This window comes from Patagioenas fasciata, chromosome 8 (genome assembly GCF_037038585.1).
Source record: "Patagioenas fasciata isolate bPatFas1 chromosome 8, bPatFas1.hap1, whole genome shotgun sequence".
Lineage (NCBI taxonomy): Eukaryota > Metazoa > Chordata > Aves > Columbiformes > Columbidae > Patagioenas > Patagioenas fasciata.
The window spans coordinates 13,878,649-13,895,703 of record NC_092527.1 but is presented as its reverse complement, the minus strand read 5'-3'; the positions used below and the strand labels follow the sequence as shown (position 1 = coordinate 13,895,703).

General features: G+C 42.8%; 1 protein-coding gene across 2 annotated transcripts in view; it reads right to left on the bottom strand.

Annotated features, from left to right (window-relative positions):
- BMPR1A (bone morphogenetic protein receptor type 1A) overlaps positions 1–15,730 on the bottom strand; it is an 81,430-nt gene extending 65,700 nt beyond the window's left edge. For both annotated transcript variants that reach the window (XM_065843146.2, XM_065843147.2), the window contains exon 1: positions 15,538–15,730. The gene's annotated coding sequence lies outside the window, so the exon portion shown is untranslated. The remainder of the gene's footprint in view (positions 1–15,537) is intronic.
- Positions 15,731–17,055: the final 1,325 nt, after the last annotated feature.

Below are 17,055 nucleotides of genomic sequence, written 5' to 3'. Positions count from 1 at the left end.
TTGAAAAATGAAAAGGAAATAAACACATCAGATAATTAACTTTCTAGCTCTCAGAGAAATATTTTCAACACAATAATCCGTTTCCAGAAAGTCCTTATAAACACTATTACAGCTAAGCAAAATTTAACAGAGCCATAAGGATCTCTGGTATATAAAAATAGTTCAGAACCAAGTTATTCCCTAGTAAGTTCTTATGCTCACTCGGAGCCAAGCCCAAACTCCGAACTCTTCGAGAAACCAAAGACATTAGACCAGACGGTGCCATTCTCTCCGGAGTGCTTGCCACGGTGAGAACGGCCACGAAAGGGGCGGGAGGAGAAGCGCTGCGCTCCCTTTGCCAGGCCCCTTCGGAGCAGCTCCCCGGGCCGGCCGAGCGGGGCAGGGGCAGGGCCGGCGGGGACGGGGCCGGGCCCGGCGCTGGAATGCGGAGCCAGTAACCCGATCGCCTCCCGCCTCTGCGCCCGCCCCGCAGCAGCTCCAAAGTCATTTAACCTCTTAAAATGGCATCTCGGCGCTGCCTGGCAGGGAACAGAGCTGCCCGTGTCCTCTGCTGAAACTGGAAAGAGAACGGTTTGTGTTCTGCTCGCCATCCCTCCCGCCACACGCTGCCGCTGTCGGTCCCGGCCGCGGGGCACCATCGCTCCCCGCCCAGCGACCGCTGCCGCCCGCCAGCGACGGGCCCCCGACAACCGCTGCTCAGTTCAGCCCTGAACGGCCCGTTTGTTCAGTTCGTCTCTGCCCTGACCCAAAATTCACCTGACTCTCACTAACCTTAGAAACCAACAGATCTTACTCAGAAACAAGCGGCTTGTAAGAACAGCCCATTTTCATTGAAAAAGCCTCGTATCTCAGAGCCAAAACATTACTGTGCATCAAATCAGAGAGAATTTAATTCTGAACACCACTTCATAAACACAAACAAAATGGACAATTTTGTTATGAATTCACTTGATTTTTCAAACTATACACATAGTTTCTTTAGAATACAATGACACTACAACATTTAAGTTTTCAGGTTAATTACATACATGCACAGAAATAACAATAAACACAGTAAAGTTACTCCGCAATATATGAGCTGATCTTATAAATACATAAACTGTCTCCATTTTCTCTAAAAGACAATATTCCTGTAGCATGAAAAGGCTGTTGCAATTCAGAATAACTAAGTACTTTGCTGTAAACAAAATAGCCAAGATTTTTACCATTCTGAACATACTGAAATTACTAAGATGCCATTATCTTACTAGATAAGAATCAAACACTTTGGAAAACAAAACAAAAAAAAATTAGTTATCAACCATTCTAGTGACGGGACAGTGTAATAAGAGAGAAAGAATAACTTAAAAAAAAACACAAAAAAAACCAAAACACAAAACAAAAAACATTTTTCCAGCAGTAGTAATTTTACTCATTAAACACACTAGCAAAGCTCTTCTATCAGGAACACAAAAAACCCCTCAAGGTATCTCAGGAGAGTACAAGCCCAGGGCATCAGTGTGGCCATGAAGAGCTCACACTGACTTTCTCTTGCTTGATTTCCATAGGTTTATACTTCTGTTGCCTTAACTAAATATGACACAGCAAAACACTGGTAAGGTTAGCAATTTTTCTAGAACTCTACCAAGAAGAGACCTTTGGCCAGCGTACACTGTATATGTAAAATCACTCAGTGTAAAGAACATCTCACCAGCAACAACAGCTACCAGAAACTCCTAACTGTCATCAGGTTTTGGGCCTAGATTTTAAAATATATTTAAGAATTCAACAACAGACATTCAGAGTTGAGTAATCTTTAGATATAAGATCCTTCACTCACATGGTTTCTCCTGTATTGGTTCCCAACCACAAAATAGGAACAAATTCTAAATGTTGAATTAATGTTGAATTGAAGCAGTCTTTTATTGCCAAAACCCCACAACACAGTGAGGAAGGTCAAATAACGCTATGACAGGGGCTTCCATAAGACTTCAAATCTGAAGAACAACACAACCACCACACTAGAGTAAAAAGAAAAAAAAACACTCACAAAACCCAAAACAAACAAACAAACACCAAAAAAAATCCCACTATGTACGTTTCTTAATGTTGGCTATTGCAGGTCAAGGATCAGAAGGCACTAACAGCTGGCTACTTTACCCTTATATACTACTCAAAGTAAATGCAGGGTTACTTTTTTGTTATGTGTCAGAACAAAAATCTTACTCAGATGCCTTAGTTAGTTACAGAATATGAGCACTTTAAACAAAAATGTTCTTGTTTCCTGCAGATATTGACTTATATTTGCAAGAGCTCTTGTTATTTTACAGAAGGCAAAATACAGTCATTTGGCTTGTGTGCATCATATACAATACATTTCGGGATTCAGATTATGCTGAACTCTAAATCTGTTAAATCTTTCCCTGAAGGAACCTCTCTTATCTGTTGCTCATCTACAGAATTTATTTCTGGATCATTTATTACCAATTTATAAATTATATCATATAACCAAAATTCAAAATAGAATCACAATCACAAGCTGGCAATATTTTCTATTTTACACAAAATTTCTAAATGAACCTCAAGGTAACAGAAAATGCTCCAAATATTCTAACAAATCATCAGTTATTTTTTTCTTTAAAAAACATATATTTAATAGCACTTACCTGGTTGTAATGAAATTTTTCTAATTGTTGGTTAGAAGTGGAAGAGCAAGAATGTTTACACATTAAAACTGAAGCTCAAAACACCATAACATGATTACCTCACAGCTATTAAATGGCTTTCAAGAAGTTATTAGTGTTAATTCTCTTTCAGAAGGTACACGTAACAGTTCTACCTTTAGCATCCTCCCTGTAGTTGTAACTTAGTTGGTTTTTAGTTTTGTTTTATTGCTGCTGCTGTTGTTTGTTTGTTTTAAGTGTAAACTTCCCCTCACTCCCACAGGTTGTGTTTTGGTCTCAAGACCTGTTATTGGGATATTTCACACAAGTAGTATATATAACGCAAATTAAGACAGCCCTAAAAATACAAAGTAATCCCAAAAGTTTTAACAGAGGTCAAACCCACTGTGCTAAAAATAGAAGACTGCATGCATATTTCACTGAGAATTCTCTGCTAACACTGTTTTCCAAAAGAGCAGATAGAAAACATGACTATGATGTTTTATGAGGACATGCACAAATACCTTCAGTGCTTAAATTCACCACAAGTTTCATGCCAGCAAAGATTACAACCAGTCCCTGGAAGGGGGTCAAAAAACCCAACAAGAAAAAAAAACTAAACCAAACCCAACCAAAAAACCCAAGAACCCTAAAAATCAACATCACCAATGGAAATTAATTGTAACAAATGAAAAGTAGTGTCAGGAAATATACCCACTTATAACAATTTTTATGTTTTCACAGTCACGACCACCTTTGAAAGCTACAGACCACCTATCAGAGAAAAATACACATATAATGAAGCAATCATTACCTGCAGAAGAGACATGAAATAGATTACATAAAGTACCATTAGAAGGAGTATTGGAAATGGAAAATCTCTCCTAATTTCTTCTAAATGTACTACTCTTGAGTGCATAAGCAATACAGAGCCTTACGGGTGTCATTTTAAACAAACCATCCTTTGGAACACACTTCATACAAGAAATGTGACTGTGAACATCACTGTTTTGGCAATTGTCACTTTAGACACTGATCTCTCACATCACTGCGCACAAGGAGTCCCACTGAGCCCTAACTGAACTGTGTGAATCTAGCCAAATGAAGCTATGCCTGTGTGTTACTGCTTTCAAGAGCAGAGAAACAATCTTCAGAAAGATGTAACAAAGTTAGTTTAAAACAGAGTTATTTTAAAAGTATACTTTTAGAAACTTGCATTCTATCTAAATCAAAACCTCAACAGTATTGATAAAGTTGCTTGCAGGAGGATAAAGTATTTCCTAACACACCTTCCAAAAGCACAAGTTCTGGATGACAATGCTTCCCAGTGAAAAAAAAAAAAACAACTTCAGTGCAAAAAGTAGCATTCAGCAAATCCAGCATTTTCAAAACCAACTAAATTTGTAATAAGTGGTTTATACAAAATCTGTTTTCTGTTACACTATAATAGGATCAGTAGGTGGAGGAGTGTGGACTGCATACATACTAATACGTAGACATGTGGCTGCATTGGTACTCCTATGACCTTGTCACACATTTCAGCACTGTATTTTTAGATTATTCTCTCATACCAACTGCACTGTTAAGGCAGCATTTAATTCCATTATGTCCATTGTCAAAAAGCTAGTCTTCTGCTTCAACTGCAGCAGTTCTTTGAAAAAAACATTTAAAAAACTATTTAATTTTCAAATGTGTATCCCCATTCATAACTATAAGACAGTTTGTGTAGTACATAGAAAGGAGCATCCACATTTCACTTGCTAGATGCTATGTCACTTTAAGCTGCTTTTGACCAACTCTAAAACTCCTTGGACCTGGTAGTAGCATACCTGTATGTTTTATCTGTCCCTGCTATATAGAGATTTCATTGTGCTTTCTCTGTGTTCTACTAAAGCCTAGGTTACATGGGGAAAATAGAAGAAAAAACTTAGTTGAATTGATCCCTCCTGCCCTGGTGGTGATGCCGAACACACACCTATGCTATTTCTGGTTCTTATACCCCAACAGATTCTTTCATCTCACATTTTCCTCTTCATTCAGCTAAAAAAAAAAAAAAAAAAAAAAGTCATCACACATCAAACAAATTGCACTACAAGCAACAGACCTAGGAAGACCTGATTTCCTACAGATTTATGTTCTATGTTGGCATATATCTTTTCCCAACAAAAGTGTCCCAGCTCTTTCCCTATATCCTGTATGTTTTCACTCTCCCTGTCCCTTGCAATACATCCATTTCCCCACTCACACACGTATTCCTCTAACCACAGTTCTCTCTCCCTTTCGCTCCCATGTCCTCTGGTGTCAAACAACATGTCCCACTGGCTGGACAGTATGTGCATATTGACTTCCCCTTATCAGGCATAACAAGTTTACTGAGCACTTCTACTTCGGATCATAACACTCTTCACCTCTGGGGACATTAACACAGCTCAAGACCTTTGAAACCAAAACAATGCAACATTCACTCCATAATCTTACCAAACATCTAAGCTTCAAGCCTGTTGATACATGCAGCTTGTCTTTGAAGTTTTAGGAATTTGCCAAAATCCAAAACTTCACATACTACCTGAGACAGAAACACTTAACAACACTACCAAACAAAGGACACAACTGCAAAAGGAGAAGAACAAAAAGGAATGTAGGGATGGGAAAGTAAAGCTTCTGCTAAATCCATTTTTACTTTGAGGAACGGGGATACACTAAACATACACTAAGAAGTTACATGGGATCGCTATTATGCAAGTTAATGTATAATAAAAAAAGCATTCCAAAATGGGTAACACTCCCAAACAGCAGCCTTACCCACAGGCACACTACACTACAGCTGAGTCTGGAAGGGGCACTCTTGTTCTGCACACCAACACTGGGCACTTGATCTGCCCTCACAACTGCAGCTACAGTAGCAAAAAGTGAAGCCTATTAAACAAAACCAAACCAAAACAAAAAAGTAATGTGCTTTAAGCCAGTTTAAATTCCTACAGCACCAGGGGAGTGCCAGTGCTGCTGTAAAGGAAAAGGCAAGGATGCATATGGGTGGCATCAAGAGGGAGTAGAACTGGCCCTTCGAGTGTACCTGGCTGCTAGGCTTGCTTATCTGTAGCACAGAACTGCCCTCTTCATCTGCTAGCTAGTTATTCATCTGGGAGATTTTCATTGCAGACATCAATGGAAGCCTACCTGGCTGCACCACTCCAGTCCTCAGGAAACTATATTATCAGTCTTTCCACACTAAGCAAAATAAAGTACCTGAACAGAAAATGTTCAAGATAATGTAGACACTAAAAACGTGTTACTTCATGTTTAATGGCAATACCATTAAACCAAACCCAACAGATGTGTCAATGAAGGCAACTAGATGCCAGTATGATATAAAAAAAGTTGTAGGCGTTACAGACACTACTGCATGTAAGAGCAGAGGAAGTGACGTGCCTGGGTGCGCGTGGGTGTGATAAAAGGCACATGAATTAGTCTCCTGCGCTGGAGCAGATGTCTGGATGAGCACTCAGTTTGTGACACTGCCTGCTATCAGACCAGTCAGGAAAGAAGGGAGAACAGAGTCCTCCCTCGCTCCATCCAGAAGCCTGTGCAGTTCCTGGTCTACAATTGGACACAAGCCACTGTGCTAATTGACATCAACAGACACATCCTTCAAAATATCTGTGCGATCATAAACCTGCACAATACTCTAATCCCCAGCCACATATTGTGGAAGCAACTCTTCAACTAAAGTATTCACTGTGCGGAGGGAAACACATACGGCATTTTACTGTGCTTGTAACCTGCCATTCCCTTGTACCATGAAGGACAAAAAAAAATAGCGGTGAAAAATTCTCTGTCAGTTTCTTAATTTCATTTAAGGTTTGATAGCTTACCATCGCATTTCCCTCTCCACTGTTTTTCTTTCCCTGACTCAAGAAGCCTGAGTCTATTTAGTACTGCAGCCCATTTGTACTGCTGGGGAAGAAAACAAACCAAAAACAAATTACCTTCTAATTTTAATGGGACTCTTGAAATTGTGTTACCAGAACTGTGTGACATGCATGTCCATATATAACGAATGTGTACAGCTGCATAATCACATTTTTAAAAAACTTATAATTACCCTATAGAATGCTGCTTCAAAATTGGCTTAAACTTATTTAAGACTGTGTTGATTATAAGAAGGGAGGCGCTGCCCCTCCTCTCCCTGTACTCTCCATATGGTCTTCATGGTGAGCTGGAGCTGCTGAAAACCCAGGGGTTTTGATATGGTTATTTTTCAGCCAGATTAGCAAACAAATCCAACCTTCCACCTGGCCACAATTACACAAATACAAAAGTGATAGTGGAAACATACAGCCAAGGGAAAGGAAGAGGGGGGTGAAAAAAAAAAAAAGGCACTTTACACACCATAAGCAGATAGGTGCAACCTAAAGTTGGCGCTTCACAGCAAAGAGCTATTTGAAAACTACCCAAGATCTCCCAAAGTGCTAATACCTAATTTAGAGCCTATTACTGTTTTTCCTCTGTCTGAATTAAATTACATTGCACTTACTGTACCTCATCTGATATTTTATCATCCATTCAGTACTGCTACAGCCAGTTTACAAACCTGTATCAGCTGCAAGTTTCACCACCTCACCATCCACTCCCCTTTCCACACCATTTCCAAACATACAGAGAACAGGCCCTGTCACTTGCTTCCAGCAAGGCTGTTAGCACATACCTCCCAGTTTCTTCTCAGGAGCCCAGAACTGGCCAGGGCCTTGCAGATGTGTCTCACCAGTTCTGAGATGAACGGCATCATCACTTCCCTCAGCCTGCCCGCAAGACTCTCCCTAACACAGCCCAGGAGGCTGCTGGCTGCCTTTGCTACAAAGGCACATTTGCTGCCTCACATTCAATTTGTTCAGTGTGACCCCCAGGTCTTTTTCAGTGAAGCTGCTTTCCATGAACTCAGTTCCCAGGCTCTATCAGTATAGGGGTTTATTCCTCTCGAGGCACAGGGCTTTGCACTTTTTGTTGAGCTTCATGAGGTTCCTCTCTGCTCACTTCTCCAGTCATCCAGGTCCCACTGGGCAGCTGCCCAGCCACCTGGCCTATCAAACACTCTTCCCAGCTCTGGATCACTTACAAACTTGCTGAGGGTGTGCTCTGTCCCATCATCCAGATAATTTATGAAGACGTTGCACTGCACTGGAACACAGCATTGACCCCTGGAGCACACTGGTAGTGACTGGTCTCCATCCGGACTTCATGCTGCTTATCACAACTCTTTGAACCAGGTAGCTCATCCAGTTTTCAATCTTGCTGTCCATAGCAACTGAACTTCCATCAGTTTGTTGATGAGGATGTTAGAAGAGACACTGTCAAAAGCCTTACAGAAGTCAAAATAAACGTCCACTGCTCTCCAATCATACACTGAGCTAGTCATTTCATGACAAAAAGCTATTAGACACCCACCAACATCACCTGTGCTGACCTGCCTCTAATCCTGACCCATAAGCTCTCAACTGCCTCCTCATCCACCCGAAAGGCAGAGCTTCATGCATTCTCACAGCTCTCTTGCAAAAAAAACAACACCACAACAGCCCTTGCCATGTCCTTCCTGGAGAGCCTGTAGCCCCTCCTTGCAGCACTCCGGCCATGACGGATGTCCCACCACATCTCAGCAAGACTGCAGCAATGCAGCTGCACACAGACCTATGATTTCTCCCATTTGTGCCCGATCTTTTCTACAATGTATGGCAAATAGAGTAAAATCCAAATAATAAAGTATTAAACAGCCTGTGCAGAGGGAAACTTTGTATTGGCTACCCTTTAATAGCAGGAAACCTTATTTCACACAAAGTCACAGATCACTGGAAGGAAAAATCAGAAGTGACAACAGAATGATAACTACTTGCAGAAAGGAAATGTATGGATAGATCTGTAAAGAGGTGCTATGCAGTTAGATACAGAGAAAGGAGATTTAATGTGTATTACAGTCTCAACTAGCTCCTGGTTTTTGGGGTGTAGGAAGAAGCTTCCACAAGCGGTGTAATTCCACAGTTGTGTGCTGCAGACTGTCTTGCCCTTTCCTCTGGAGCAATTCTGCTGGCCGTTGTTGGGAGCAAAACACCTAAGGCTGGTTTCTGTATTTGCAACATCCTTTTCTCACTAGTGCACCCTCATTCCATACATTTTTACTTGGTTATTTTTCCTATACCCAACCTCACCTCTGAAATTAAGTCAGCAGAAATTAAATGAACCACCAAGAAAGAAAATCACAGAATTTCACTGGAGTGCACAGCCATATGCTGCAGATGCTTAAGGATGAAGAAGGAAATTCTTACATCAGCTTAGCAACTTTCCCTCCACCTCTATTCTCCCACCCATCCCAGGTTCCTAAGATTATTAGTGAAAGCATTACAGAGAGATGTAAATATTATAGAACAGCATTTGAAACTTTGAGAAAAAGTTGACTGCCATTTCTGCAGCAGAACCTCTGGCTGAGGAATGCACAGCTGCCGAGCAGATGTATAATTTCAGCATTTAGATTCCATTATTTCAAGGGTGAGGTTTTTTTTTACTAGTTGTTTTCAGATTTTCTATTTCCATCTGTTTTTTGACCTCCCTCAGTTTAGTCCCCTCCTTTCTGTTTTAGTTAATAATGCCAAAATAATTTTCTAAATTAGAAACATCTCTACATTTAAAAACTTGTGAATTTGAAGAGAGGTGGGGGAGTGAAGCAGGGCCAGGGGCAGAACAAAAACAGACAGTTCAACAGAGGCTTGGGTTTGAATAAAAACTGTCCTGTCTGGGTCGGGTTATATTTCGCAGTTCCTGGTTTAACCCAAATTGGCGAGTCTCTAACTGCATTCCTTCCATGAAATTTTAAGAGCAGGAAACTGAAGAATGTCAGCTATATGGGAATGTTCCTACACTTCACCAGAGCCCTCTGCCCTAACTTCTGAGTATGACAGCATTCCAGGTTTTGATTCTTTCTTTCTTTCTTTTTAGAGTCACATTAAATTGATTATAGTTGCAAGCTTAAAAAATTAACTCATCATGTACCAAAAGAGTTTTACAAAACATACTAAGATTAGTGTAAACCAGTATCAATGGTTGTTAAATCAATTCCATATAGAATCAATTAATGTAGTAAAGTAGTAAGTAGTAAAAAAAAAAAAAAAAAAAAAAAAAAATTGAGTTAGCATTGTTAAATTCCGTTCATCTAACCAAAGTAGAAGACTAGGTCATATTAATACAATGCTGTCTGTCTTAAACTTCAGTCCATGCTATGACTTTTAAAGAATCATCACTAGTAATTCCTAATATCATTTGCACAACAAATCTTTCATGAGCAGATTATTAATTCTCTGCAGAAGTGAAATCTCTGACGACTTCAGTCCTCCAGAAGTCATTTGGGCTCTGCCCACTGATTTCCAGTCCAGGTTCTCACAGAGGAAGCGTGAAGGCCTATGAATGGTTTTAGGGTTTTTTTTCAAATCAAGAAAAAGTTGTTAATAATTAACACTATAAAGACAAGAGACTTAAGAAAAAGCAAATTTAGACCATTTCAACAGCTGCAGCAGTGAAAAGGAAATTGCTTCCATGAACCTGGTCTGCATCCTGGTAAGTATCTTCTGAGACTTTCTTTGATATTTCTCCCAACTTATCCCTGCTACATCTGCTTGTATTTTATCTGCCAAAACATGGCAAGATTGACAGTCTTCTCTTTAAGACAGTGAACTGAGGGAATATAGACACAAAGAATTGCTAGTTGTTTCCACATTTTATGCTAATAAAGTTGACTGAAGCCATCTTGTAAATTATCTGAGGAGACAATGAGAAAATTTGAGTTATTTCAAATTTTTGTGAAAAGCCTTGCTGCTGCTATATGATGCAAATCAAGCTACACTTCCGCTGAGCTAGTAATACTGATTTTTTTCCCCTTTTAATGCACAGAAAACTCATCACATACTAAAATTACATTTAAATCTACAATATTTTCCTCTGTATTTTGGGAAACTATATTTTGGGAAAAAATAAGCATCAGAGCATTCAGCCACAAGCTGCAGGTATGTACCCTATGAACTACTACTTCACAGATTTTGTCCTATCAGAACTTTTAAAAAACATTTAAACACAGTTCAGACCCTTCGTGCTACTCAGAACACTTTGGTACAGGTGGCAGACTCAGCTGACAGCTCGCAGGAAGAGCTCCATCGACCCAGTCACTTTCACTGTAACAACAGAGGTCACTGCAGAAATTCTCAGGTGGTAACACACTGGACCTTAAGTAACAATGCTTTGCTATTGCTTCAACTTTCATCATGCATACACAACCTATGAATATTATCACAATCATGAACTACAGCTTATTTGCCTACTTTAATACTTATTTTGAATTTTATTAACCAGAACATTTTAAAACGGTAAACGTAACTTAAACACACAGAATTTATAAAAAACTAGAAGGCAACTATAGGACACTAATTGGAAAATGGTAAGGAACAAACCTATCTGTATTATAAATCTGAAACAAGAATTACCATATTTTTCAGACAATTATTGTACAGCTGAAACGATGGGGTCATAACTAGAAACTCATGCATCTTATCACTACCACAGCACGAAGTTCTCAGTTTTCTCAATATAACAAACATACAATGACCTAAACCACTTCAGCATCATAAACCTACTACCATGAATTTCAAAATATAAATTGAAAATACATTGAACAGTTGTAGAATAATTGCTCTGTTTTGCTTTTGAGGTAGAGTGGGCATAAAATACATCTAATGTGCGCTGTAAATGCACCCAGTGAGGTGTGTGGAAGTCAAAACACAATGAATACCATCCTGGCAAGTTGGCAGTTTGTCCCCTAGTTGACTGCCTGGTCAGCAGTGGGTGAGCTATCGCTATTCATTTGTATCAGACTAAACCTCTTGAGAATTATGCACCTAGGGTACAAAGTATTGAGCAGATGTTTTTGGACTGAATCCATTAAAAAAATCACTATTCCATGTATCTTCTCAATAAGACCACTCAAAATGCCAAAATGATGCTTTCTGTACAATGAAGACAAATGAGGCGACTTTTTCATTTTTTTGTCTAATTATCAAGGATCGCCTATTCCAGTCTCCACATTATTTTTAAAGGATGCAATATAGCAGGTTGTTTTCAGTTTTAAACATTTTTCAGAATAGATAAAAGTACTTTAAGCCTGAGAGTATCAAATCCCCAAGAGACTTCACAGCAACTTTTAAGGGATTGCAAGAAAGCCAGGCAGAAAGAAATTCCTTGCTTTTCCTTTAAAACACTGACCATCGTGGAAGGCACAGAAGACATTGTCGCAACTGGGGACAGCCTGAGTGTAGTGTTGTGACTGCAGAGGGTTCTGCAGATCTTGTCCAAGAAAGGAAAAAGTGGAACAATTCAATCAGCAGCAGTAAAGGGAGAAGTTTGCTGTCAGGCCACCAAGCATGTGCACTCTGTGCCCACCCCCACATCCTACATTTTGGGAATATTAACAAGTGAAACATGGCCCTAAGTTCTCCATCTGTGTCCACATACAACAACTCTGACAAGATATATCTTTAAATTACTGAGATGCTTCTGTCATTTACAGATGACCACAAATTAAGTGATGAAAATCACAGGCACTGAAGATGATGCCCTCTTTTTAGTGAGGAACCAAGAAATACCAGACACTTTCAAAATATCAAGATAGAACAGACAGATCTTCCACTGATGCTTGACATAAGCAAGGCACAAACATACACATTTGTAACACATTCCCTGCCACATAATGTCTGGTCTCTTTCATTCATCTACCCTCTTCAGCAATTTACCAAAGAAGTTACTGCAGGTCCATGTGTCAGATCTTTACCTGCTCTTGGAAAGATACTGTCCTCATCATAAAAGTCACCAGCCACAACGAACAAAAAAATAAAAGAAAGGGGGTTTGTGTGCATTTGTTTTTTGTTGTTGCATTTTGGTTTGTTGTTGTTGTTGTTTTTCTGTATTGGGGGGGGGGGTGGTGTGTTTGTTGTTGTTTTGCTTTGTTTTGTTGTTTTGTTATTCTATTTGGTTGGTTTTCTTTTAGGGGCTTTGGAGAAAGCAGGTTTGTTTCTCTTGGAAAGTCTGGCTATACCAGAATTAGTGCAAGCACCACTATCTGTTCTTTGATCCCTTCTGCGAAGGGGATGTACTCAAATCCTCCTATCTACACATTTGTGCGCCACTATGCCTTGGAAATCCGCCGAGTTCTTAGTCGCACTAACTGTTAGTGTTGCACACAATTGTGTCAGTTGCATACAATTTAAGACAACAACTCTTGTGTTAGTTGCACACAATTTAAGACAAATTCCATTAATTCAGAGTTATTTAATATCACTGTTTTCAAAACACTTTTTTCTTTTAAATTATGAATATAGCCTGCACTGATTTCTCATTATAAAAATTTACTTTATGAAATAGTTAGCAAGTCCTTCCCTACATTTTTTTACTATTGCATATCTACAGAAACTGTATACTGATTCTTGGAGAACAAATAAAATATTACTATCATTCCTAATTTTTAAAACAAGAAAAATTATATGATAAATTTTTAAAAATCAATTTATCCAACTGTTTGCCTTTCAGGACCCTGGTAAGTAGACAAAGCTATCTATTGCTTCTTCAAAATCCTTTTCTCTTTGCAATGCAATACTCCATGACATTTCACACAACAGTAACGCTCATCTATGGCAAACACATGTCCATATTGAAAGAAGTTGGCAGACATTGTTTTCTGCACATAGAAAACTACCATATTCAATCCCAAACATGATCAAAATGTTGCCAGACCTGACTTGAAATAGTTCAATAAATACACTAACTACTACAAAGAATATATTATGTTACTTTGGTTATACCACTTACACCTTAGAGCCTCAATTCCTGAATGTTAGTATCCAGAAAAAGCCTATATACCATGTACACACTCTATTCAGTGTTTTTAATTCTCATAACAAAGCACACAATTCTTACCACAAGGATCTTGCAGAGCAGTGTCAACAACATTAGCATTTGGGTCCCATACACAGACTTTAAGAAACTCTTATGTGCTAGCTACATACTGTTTCAGCAAACATGTGTTTGATCAGTGAATTCCAAGTAACATGCTATTTCAAGCTTGCAATCTACCAACACCTTTCTTCTCTGATTGGAACAGAGGTTGGACCAGATAACATTCAGAGTTCCCTTTCAAATCTAAATAACTTCACAATTTAAAAAAGAACAAAAAAAGAAAAAAAAATCAAGTCCAGCCACATATATTCATTGTCCCAGAACACAGCAGTCAGTGGGACATACTAAGGACTAAAGCAGCTCAATCTTGCAGCTGTGTGAGAAGATCCTCCATAAAATTTCAGAGTAGAGCTCAAAGCCTACCAAGTTGCTTGTCTCTATGTAAGTACATATAAAAATACACACACACATAACAAATGAAGTGTGGTGAATAACCTAAGAAAAAGTCACAAAAGGAACAAAAGTACAAGAACAAAGGAAAAATACATTGCCAGCAAGAATTTTATCCAGACTCCTACAAGTACCACAACATGAGGTATTTCTGGCTACAGACTTGATACAAGTATCTGAATATAAATGGCTCTCATGTAACTTTTTATTCCAGGACCAGGTTCTACTACAAATCAGGCAACTTCAACAATTGAGCAGAGTCTTCCTTGTCGACAAAAGAAGCTTCTCTACTCCTACAGATAACAGGCCTGAACAATCCTTAGGACACTAACTTGATAAAAGAGCTCAAAATTAATTACCTGTCCACAGAGAACAAAAAATGTAAATTAGAACCACAATCAGTTTACACTGGGAAGAATCATCATATAACCTTCGACACAAAGTGACAGGCGACTGCTGAATGGAAATACCACAACTTACTACCGTTTCCTGCTGCTTAATTCACTCTTAATTTTACAGAAAGAAAAAAAAAAATAAAAATCAGAGGGTGGTTGATTGAAGGGTGGTAAAAAGCCATCCATGTTTCTAACCCCTCTTCAATAGATTTTGTAATCAGTTATGAAAACATCGTACTTAATCGGTACTCAACAGCACAATCTTTTACTACTAAGGTACGTGCAATGATTTGGGTTTATTGTTTCTTCAGACAAGAGTTTTTCTTTCACACCGCTAAACGACACCAGATTGGGAAAGGCGGCGCACAGCTTTGTTTAAAGCTCACACAAAAGGAAGACGAAGCACCTTATTCCTCGCACCCTTCCCACAGCCGCTCCGGCTGGGGCTGCTCGGCACCGAGCCCGGGATTACAACACCAGGGGCGCAGACGCGGGGGGAGGGAGCGCACGGCGAGAGAACGCGAGGCGGGCGGCCCAGCGCCGTGCCGGCGGCCCCCGTGCCCACGCACCAAACCACCGGCCCCGAGGAGCCCCTGCGCCGGCGCGCCGGCCACCCGGCCTCCCGTGGGCCGACCCCCACCAGCGGCGCCGGGTCGGGCCGAGGAGCGGCAGGGCAGCGCCCCCAGCGCCGCGGCGGGGCAGGGCGGCGCGGGGGGCCGCGGCGGGCGGGCGGTGGGCGCTCCCCGGTACCCGGAGGAGAAAGACCGGGGCGAGAGAACCGCCGCCAGACGGGAAAGCCGCAGCGAGTGTACGCGTCCGACGGCGCTGCCCCGGGACGGGCCGCGGAGAGTGAGCCCGGGGGCGGGAGGGGCGCAGACCCCGGCGGGCAGCACCGCGGGTGGGAGGCCCGACGGCGGGGAGAGACAGCGCCAAGGAGCGTCCCGCGCCCACCCGGCCGGGCGAGGGAGGGGTGCGGCGGCGCCGCGCGGCTCTGCCCGGGGCGCCCCGACGCTCCTTAGCCGCACGGCCGGCCGGGGCCTCCGCGGCGCAGCCCGGCCCGGCCCCGCACTCACCGGCGGTGGGGGCTCCTCATCCTCCGCGGCGGGAGGGAAGGCGAAGGGGGAGGGGGCCCGCTCCCCGCCGCGCTCCGCAGGCCGGTCCCGGGGCCCCGACGGCTCCGGTGAGACGGGGGCGAAGGCGGGTGCGTGTCGGGCGGGGGAGGGCGAGGGCGGGACAGCGCGGCCCGGGCTCAGCGCAGGCTCCGTCCCGGCAGGCGCTCCTGGCGCGGCCCGTCCCTGCGGCGCGCGGGCGGGGCGGGAAGGAGCCGGATTCCAATCACTGCAGCCGGCGGCTCCGGCCGCGCGCACGGCGGGGGCTGAGGGGAGGCGGGAGCGCGCGCGCAGCGGCAGCGGCCGCCGGTGGACGTCCTCGCGCGGGGTTCCGCGGCGCGCGGCGGCCCCTCTCCCCCCGCGCGGCGGCCGTTGGCTCCGGGGCCGTTGGCGCAGCGAATCTGCCCCTCAGAGCGGCAGGGCGGGGGCCGCACCCCGGGGTCCCGGCGGCGACCGCCTCCTTCGCCCTTCCATCAACACGTGCCGTGGGCGGGAGGGCTGGCGGGGCACCCCGGGAAAAAGTTGGCCGGGAGGAACTAGCCGGGCCTGCTTTTCCTCCCCCGTAGTCCCTCTTCGGGTGGGAGCGCAGGCCGCAGCCGGCTGCCGCCTGAGCGAGCTTGTCGCTAGGCTCGCTGCCCTGTTCGGGCACCCGCCCACCGCCCCCACTCCTGGCACTTGGACGTTACCTTAACGCCCCGCCCAAAAGGGCTTTCCCAGTGAAGAGGGTGCTGGAGCTCCTCAGGGAAAGGCCAGGCAGGTGTGAGGACAAAAAGTGGCCAAGCAGGTGTCATGGAGGCACTGCGGGCTAAGAAAAGAGACCGAGATGTGAGAAGCCACTAAGGCTGGATATGGCTGCAGGGCCGGGAAGCTCCATCCAGATGCTCTTGGAGTTGGCACCATGGAAAATGGACAAACTGCCAGGATTCACAGAGTAGATGGGGTGGAGGGTTACTGTAGCAGCTTTGATGTGAATTAAAGGGGGCCTCTGTGTGAGCTGTGTTGGGCAACGAGCAGGCAATGGTGGCAGCAGTGTAGGGAAAAATGAGGGCCTCAAGTGGGCCTTTTAGCCTTGTGGAAAAATAGCTCTGCAAAGGCTGACATTGCAGTGCTGTATGAGGGAGAGAGTTCCAATGCAAAGCACAGAATTGTTTGTTTGCTTTTTTCCATTTCCTGTATCTCTAAATAAGCAAGCCCAGTTAGTTAGATTAGAATACATTATAACTTCTGCAATGAGCTGCATTGCTCACCGATAAGGTCGCTGAAGGCCGTGATTTGCATTGCATTTCCAAGCTCCTCATCATTAAGACAAATTACAAAAGTAGTAATTTGTCTGTCTGTCTTCAAGTGAGGTCTCCCAGCAGCAATGCAGGAGGAACTTTAATGACAGTACGTCATATGACAAGGAGACCGCACTGTTCCCACCTGGGCTGCTGGTTTTAATCCTTCACTCAACAAAGTGGTGGCAGTTGTGTTGTTGATATG